Genomic DNA, 8,268 nt, shown 5'->3' on the forward strand with positions numbered 1-8,268 from the left:
GAATTTAAAGACAGGCTACACTGTCCAGTACTTCAACTATAAATTCCACCAAAAACCCACAAACAGCACAGCCTGTCCAGTGTTCTCCACAGAGAAAAACCTTCCCCTACCAGCAAAAGCCTCTGGAATGATAGAGAGAAAGGAGTGGACAGACAAGCCCCATAGGCTGCCATTATGTGGCTCAGAACAGGATACTGTGCCTTTAAGAGAACTTTACAGAACTCTCTTAGTATCCCAGAATGCACAGCAGGTCCCTTTTTACTTTCAGTTCTTTTTGAAGGCGCAACACGCCAGACCTGTAGCATTCCTTACATGAATATCCTTCTCCAACGGGGAGGAGGGCGGGCGCTTATGACTATAACAGAGATACCCCTACTACAGAACTGGAGTTACAGGACAGAAACTACTCCTTCTGTAGTAGGGGATCTCCGTTTATATAGTCATAATCTAGTGAATAGAATGGAAAGCCCATTCCCACACCAAAGCGGCAGTGGAGAGAAGAGAAATAACACCACTACTGTACGAACAGAATTCGCAGCGAAGCCTGCCTAACCTGAGCGTCTGTCCTGGCATCAGTGTCCAGACAGTAATGCTTAGCAAAGGTATGGACCGACTTCCAAGTGGCCGCCTTGCAGATTTCTGCAATTGGAACATTACGCAGCAAAGCAGTCGTGGCAGCTTTGCCGCTGGTGGAATGAGCCTTAGGTTTACCCCCCAAGTTCTTATTAGCCTTTTGGTAACATAATTGTATACAGGACACAATCCACCTAGAGATGGACTGTTTTGAGGTAGCAAGACCGGTCCTGACTGATCCATAATTTATAAACAATTGGTCTGACCTAACGAATATCTTTGGTTTTATACAGATAACATTTCAACACCCTCCTAACATCCAGGGAATGCAGAGACCTTTCCGCTGGAGATGAAGGATTCTGAAAAAACGTAGGTAAAGTTATGGTCTGGTTAACATGGAAATCAGAGATAACCTTTGGAAGAAATGTAGGGTGAGTACGCATAACACCCTTAGCAGCATGGAATACCGTATGAGGTTCTTGGCAACATAACGCCTGACTTTCACTCACCCTGCGGGCCGATGTAATGGCCACGAGGAACGCCGCCTTCCAGGACAGGTGCTGCAACGAAGCCTTATGAATAGGTTCAAAAGGCTCCTTCATCAATCTGGACAGCACCACATTCAATTCTCATGAAGGCGAAGGAAGCCGGGCAGGAGGGAGCACTTTCTTCAAGCCTTCCAAAAAGTCCTTGATCATAGGGATCTGGAAGAAGGAAGTCTGTCAAGGGCATTTCCTGTTGGCAGTCAGCGCAGCTAGATGAACCTTAATGGAATGGAAATTAAGGCCAGACTGCCCCAAATGTAGAAGATACGGAAGGATGACATCTTCCTTACATGTCGTTGGATCATAGTTCTTGGACTTGCACCAGATGCAGAATCTATTCCACTTGTAAGCATAGGAAGTCCTAGTGGAAGGTCGCTTAGCCTCCTTCAGTATGTCCGTACAATCCTCTGGTAGATTCAAATGGCCATATTGCACTATCTCAGGAGCCATGCCGCCAAACTCAAAGACGAGAGGTTGGGGTGCACCATCTGCCCCCGAACTTCGTGAGAAGGTCCGGCCGGCACGGCAGCCAATGTGAGGAAGGAGAGACCGGTGAAGCAGGTCCGTGAACCACCACTGCCTGGGCCATTCAGGGGCGATCAGGATCATCCACGCCCTGGACTGTGACAGCTTGATGAGCACTGCCGGAATCAGGGGAATGGGTGGAAAAGCGTACAGAAAGCTGTTCGACCAGTTGATCCATAGCGCATTCCCCAGCGTCCCCTGCTGGTAGTACCTGGATGAGAAGTCTCAGCATTTGATGTTTTCGGCGGTGGCGAACAGATCTAAGTCTGGAGTCCCCCACCTTGCGAAGACTTCTCCTAGGACTTCCTCGTTTATGACCCATTCCTGGTTTTCCTGAATCAGTCTGATCAGTGTGTCCGCCTGAACATTCTGCACACCTGGTAGATGGGTAGCCGTTTGCCAGTACTCTGGTCAGAAGCCATCGCCAGATCGCCTGCGCCTCCTGAGACAGAGTGCATGATCTCGAGCCCCCCTGCTTGTTGAGGTAATACATCGTGGTCGTATTGTCCGTCTGTACAAGCAGAGAGTCGGTCTAGAAGGACAGATGAAAGGCCTTCAGCGCCAAGTGAACAGCTCTGAGTTCCAGGAAATTGATGTGATACGTGGACTCCATCGGGGACCACGTTCCTTGTATCAGGAAGTCTCCGGAGTGTGCCCCCCAGCCGTGGAGAGACGCATCCGTCACCATAGTCCGTGTGGAAGGGAACCCCTCTGAGGAGATTCGCCGCTGAACACCACCACTTCAGAGACTGAAGAGCATGCAGAGACAGTTGTATCTTGTCATCCCAAGACCCATTTCTCTGATCCCACTGATCCTCCAAGCAATCTTGCAATGGTCTCATGTGCAGCCGTGCGTGCGGCGTGAGGAAGATACAAGAGGCCACCGACCCCAGTAGAGAAGACACCGTCCTCACTGTTGTAGATGGAGTGGTCATAAGAGCCTGAGCCTTCCGAAGGAGTGATAATCGTCTCTCCTCCGTAGGAGACACGCTTGTGGACAGCGTATTGATGGAGGCTCCCAAGTACTGTATGCACTGGACCGGAGTCGTGACAGACTTGGACATGCTGATGTGCAACCCCAGCTTGTTCAAGAGAACGCACGCCTTCTGGAAGTGCGCTTGAGCTTCCATGAATGAGGAGGCCTTGATCAACCAATCGTCCAGGTACGGGTAGATGAACACCTTGTTCTTCCTCAGGTGTGCAGCTACCACTGCCATGCACTTCGCGAATGTTCTGGGCGCAGACTTCAGCCCGAATGGCAGTACTGTGTACTGATAATGATTGGCGCCGACTTGGAATCGCAGGAACTTCCTGTGTTTGTGTGCAATGGGCACATGGAAGTAAGCATCCTGTAGGTCTATAGCAAATAGCCAGTCTCCCTGTTGTAGCTGAGGATAAATCTGATGCAACAACAGCATGCGGAATTTTTTTCTGCGAATCCACTTGTTTGCTTGTCGCAAATCCAGAATGGGCCTGAACTCGTTCTTGTCCTTCTTGCGAACTAGGAAGAACCGTGAGTACAGACCTCTTCCCTTTTGAGACAGAGGTACATCTTCTATCGCCCTTTTCCTTAACAGGGTATCGGCCTCCGCCTGGAGGTCAAGCAGTTGAAACTGCGAGCTGACCGGTGGAATTGCTGGAGGCGGGCTGGTGAACCGAAGACTGTATCCATTGCAAACAATATTCAGCACCCACTTGTCCTGAGTAATTTTTCTCCACTCTGCCAGAAAAAATGAACGCTTCCCCCCACCGGAGTGGGTAACGGATGCAGGGGAAGTAACCGCTCAGGGTCTAGACCAGGCCGGGCCTTTGTTCGCTGCTGCGGACTGCTGGCCGCTTCTGCCTTTCTAGCGCTTCTGGAAGGGCCTCCGGAACTGTTGCTGCTGTTATTGCTGCCGTCCCGAAGCCTATCCTCGCCCTCTGCCCTGCGCCCCGAACCCTCTCTGGAACGGGCGGTAGGCCTTCTTCTCCTTGGGCTTCTCCAACCCGACAGCCGTCAGGGTCTCGGCCTCCGCTTTCATGCGGCCCATCTCGTCGTCTGCATGCTTGCCAAACAGGGTTTCCCCCGAGAAAGGCAGGTTGGCCACCCGTTGTTGAGCCTCTGGCTTGAGAGACGTAAGTCGAAGCCAAGCGTGGCGCCGTTGGTTGACACCATGGCAGTACCCATGCGCCGCCAGAAGGGACACAGCAGCCGCGCTGATGAGTTGGTTCGACACCAACATCCCCTCATTCAGGATCTCCTGAAAGTCTTCTTTCTTCTCTCGAGGAAGGAGCTCAGCGACTTGCTGGAGGGACTCCCATAGGGCCGATCGTATCGCCCTAGCAAAGCCGCGGCACTGGCCGCCTTCATTGTGGTAGACGCTGTCCCACAGACCTTCCTGCCAGCCGAGTCTATCCAGCGGCTCTCCTTATCAGGAGGCACTGTAGACGACAGGGTGGTGGCATGCTGCTTCCTAGCCGCCGTCACTATGACCGAGTCCGGTGTCGGATCCATCCTAAGAAAAGCCGGGTCAGATTCCGGAGCCGGTACTTCTTGAGGAGCCTGGAGGGGGCAGCCTTCGTCACCGCCGGAGTGAGAAACAACTCCTCGGCGGGCTCCACCAAGCCTGGTACTAGAGGCAGCAACGGTCGAGACAGGTGCTTTTTGTGTAGCGTCTCAAAAATCACGGACGTCGTGGGCGTAGGCACCGTCACCGTGATGCCCAACTTAGCCGCACCCCTCAGCAGAACATCTTGGAATGAGACGATGTAGTCTACAGGCGACACCCTCGTCCCTGGAGATTCCGACAAAGTCGGCGAGTATTCCCTGGTCCCAGAAGAGTTTGTGAGGGATCTGGATCTGCGCCTCCTGTGGCGTCGTCTTGATCTTGTCGACGACCGGTGACGACTCCGCGATCTCCCCCTCCAGTCTGAGCAAGAACATGATCTCCTCGACTTCGGATGCTCCACAGGCCTCACAGGAGCAGGCGACAGCGGCCTGACCGGCCGCCTCGGTTGAGGAGTCCCCTTAGGCGGCGTCGGGTACCGTGGTAGTGAAGCCGTCCTCTGCGGAACCACAGGCGGTCCAGAAGGAGGAAGCAGAGGATGAGAATGAGGAGGAGACGGTGGTGGAAGCGGAGGCGGAGTGGGAGTCCGCGGCGGAGGGTCCTTAGGCAATGGAAGAGGAGGTGAAGGTGTCCTTAGCTTAGGAGTTGTATATACCTCAGAGTACACAGAGCCATGTGACTCCCTTTTCTTCTTAGGCGGAGGCGATGGTGAGGCAGAGCCTATCGGCGCACATCGTTGGCGCGTCCCAGCGGACCCAGAGGAGCTCCTGGTGCCAGAACTCCTTCTGCGCCTCTTAGGCGTTGAACAACGCCGCCTCAGCGGCGACCGTCGTTTTCTTGATGTCATACGCCCTCATGTCGACGGCGAATGCCTTCGTCTCGACGGCGAACGCCTCCTAGACAGCGAACGCCTCCTGGACGATGAGAGTCTCCTCGACGCCAAACGCCTGCGAGACTTCGACATCCTCCTTGATGTCAAGGATCCCCTCGACGCCGACCTCTTCCTCTTCGCCGACGGCGAACGGAGTAGTCGCCTCGACGGCGAGCGCCGATGCCGCCTCTCGACGTCGATGACTCGATGACGCCGCTGACGACGAAGATCAAGATACCATCAACGGCGATCTCAACGGCGGTCTAGTCAGTTCCCTGGACGCCGAACGTCGACCTCGCCTCGACCCAGAGCCCTGGGAAGACTGGGAACAGACTGCTGTCATCCCTCTCGACGTCGTCGTCGGTGCTATAGACGCCGGCACAGAACAGGGACGTTTGCTGGTCTTCCTGCCCCTGGGGGGCCCCCCAGAGGCCTCAGCATGTGCAGACCCACCTTGTGCCTTCAGTCTTCTATCTTCCAGGCCTTGGAGCCTGATCTTCATCCTCTCTCTCAGGGTCCTGCTGGAGAGGTTCTGGCAAATGACACACTCCTCCGGGACATGAGATGAGGGAAGGCAGATGATGCACACCTCGTGTGGGTCCGTCTTGGCCTTCTACCTCGAACACTCTGGACATTTGTCAAACAAAGCAGGCATTGTTACAAATAAAAGAGTGTTCAAATACACACACAAGGAAGAAAGCACCAAAGTACTTCAAATGAAAGCACTCAAACACTTGAAAAGTGAGAAAATCTGTAAAGAAAACCCTAGAAAGGGAGAGCTCAATGTTCCACGGTCCTGCTTGCAGGAGCCGGAAAAAAGAACTGAAAGTAAAAGGGACCTGCTGTGCATTCTGGGATACTGAGAGAGTTCTGGAAAGTTCTCTTAAAGGCACAGTATCCTGTTCGGAGCCACATAATGGCAGCCTATGGGGCTTGTCTGTCCACTCCTTTCTCTCTATCATTCCAGGACCTTTTGCTGGTAGGGGGAAGGTTTTTCTCTGTGGAGAACACTGGACAGGCTGTGCTGTTTGTGGGTTTTTGGTGGAATTTCTAGTTGAAGTACTGGACAGTGTAGCCTGTGGATATAGGCTGCATTATCGGTCTATAAATTCTCTCTTAAGTGTCTGTGCAGGTCTGCATTTTTTTACTTAAGAGATTATTTTTGATTGCTCCAGGGTCCACGCACATGGGCGAGACTATTCATTAGATTATGACTATACACAGATCTGTCATCCATACCCGTAAACTGGCATATTTATTCAGCATCGCCGCATTTTGCTGTCACAGGGCCAAGCCCGAAGACCCTGTGAAGCGTCCGGAGGCTTGAAGTGGTGCGAACCATGCTGCACCAGTGAGGTTACGGCCATGAAGGCGGAGCGACAGAGTGGCCGGAGGGCCACAGGTGAAATTGATCAGGCGAGGCGCCGGCAACTGGGCCCTGGTTGGACGTGTTTCATGGAACCCGATGCCCGTGGATGCTGTGTTCCAGTGGAACGATGGAAAGCAAGTCAGAGGCGGAGGAGCTGGTCCTAGGGACGCCAGAGGCGACAAGAGGTGCCGGCTACGTGACTCTTGGGAGCGCAGCTGGCATTAGAGTCTTACGGGCCAGGCCTGGTCCCGCAGCGCGAGAAAGAGCAGTCGCGCCAAAGTGGCGACCGGAAGATGGATGGGGGAGGACTGCAAGGTGAGGGAGCTCCGCTGGGCTACGACAGGGTGGGTGTGAGAAAGTGACTCTATATATACTGGACTAGAATGAAGTACAGTGTGTATAAAGTCCACCAACCCCAGAGGTATAACAGGTTAAAGTCAGAACTGACCTTACTCTCCAAAGTGGTAGCTTGGTCGAGCAGTAAGGCAGTACCAGAGGACAGTGTAAAGCATGTGTTGTACACACTCAGTCAGCAAAAGGTTTCACACACTCAAGGACTGAACTCTAGGCCAAGTATTTTTATATCCACAGATAGGTGTTTTATTTTTAGAACCAACAGTATAAAAATATACTCCTTGTTATGAGTTCACTCATGTAATTACTTTACAAAGGAACAATAAAGTTTGTGCACACAATTAATACAGTATTGACCGTAAGCAACACAATCCTAAAACACACTATAGCATTGAGCTCAATGGGTTTCCACATGCAAGTACAGTTGATTACTATATAGATTACTTTAGTAGTCCCAGGACTAGATCTGAGATTCAGTCCTGGGGTCTAAGCTGAAACCAGGTTAGCAAAAACATGTTAGTTACTGTAGTGAATTTATATGAATATAAAGCGGTTTTAAAAGTTCACACTTATTAACTTTTCAAAGGAAATCTGACAATGTTATTCAATGGGAGAAAATTCAGGTTGCAGGTAAAGTACGATCGAGTTACTTTTGTAACCCAGCACTGGGGTCTTAACTCGAAACAGGTAGGTAATTGTGTTTCAGTATTTCGTGTGATTTTTAAAGAATATTTCAAGTTTTCAAAAGTAGACAGAAGAAATTTCATAGAAAAGCAGACAATGGGTTCCTATGGAGAAAATACAGATTACTAGTAACCCCGCTAGGGATTACTTTTGCGGTTCAGTACTGGGCTGAAAGGTACAGTACTGGCTTCTCTCCTGATCACATGTGAGTATTTCGGAATTCGGACTTTGGCTGATTTTATGTGAATTTTTCAGGTTTCAAAACTTCACACTTAGAAAGTTTTCGAGTCAAAATGAGTCAATGTTATCCAATGGCAGGTAAGTAAATTACTGGTTTCCAGGTGAGTACTTGGTTGGAGAAGTTAAGGTTCTGGGCATAGACTCAGGGGTCCCCCAGGGTCAGGTAAGTACAGTTAGTTCACTCCCAGCGGCACAGGGGCGGCCGGGTGCAGAGGTAGGTAGGCCCAATGATATACAACGAGGGAAGGGGGGCCTTCAGTTTGTAGCTGCTGGCTAGCAGGCCACACGGCTGTGGGAGCCGGGCTCCTGGTCACTTGCTCAGGGCAAGGGGGGGAAGTAGGATAGGACACAGAGGTCACAGCCAGCGGCACTCGGGCGGCTGGGGAAGGGTGCTTTTGAGCCGTCGGGCACTCAAATATTATCCAAGGGAAAAGGTAAAAAAGGAACAAAGGCTGCAGGTTCGGGGACGGAGACTCTCTAGGGGCGACCGGCACTTCGAGAGGTAAGTTGGGATCTTGGAGCACAGGTAGGTACCCCAAATAGATGCCCAGGGAGCTGCAG

Source organism: Lissotriton vulgaris, chromosome 5 (genome assembly GCF_964263255.1).
Source record: "Lissotriton vulgaris chromosome 5, aLisVul1.2, whole genome shotgun sequence".
NCBI lineage: Eukaryota > Metazoa > Chordata > Amphibia > Caudata > Salamandridae > Lissotriton > Lissotriton vulgaris.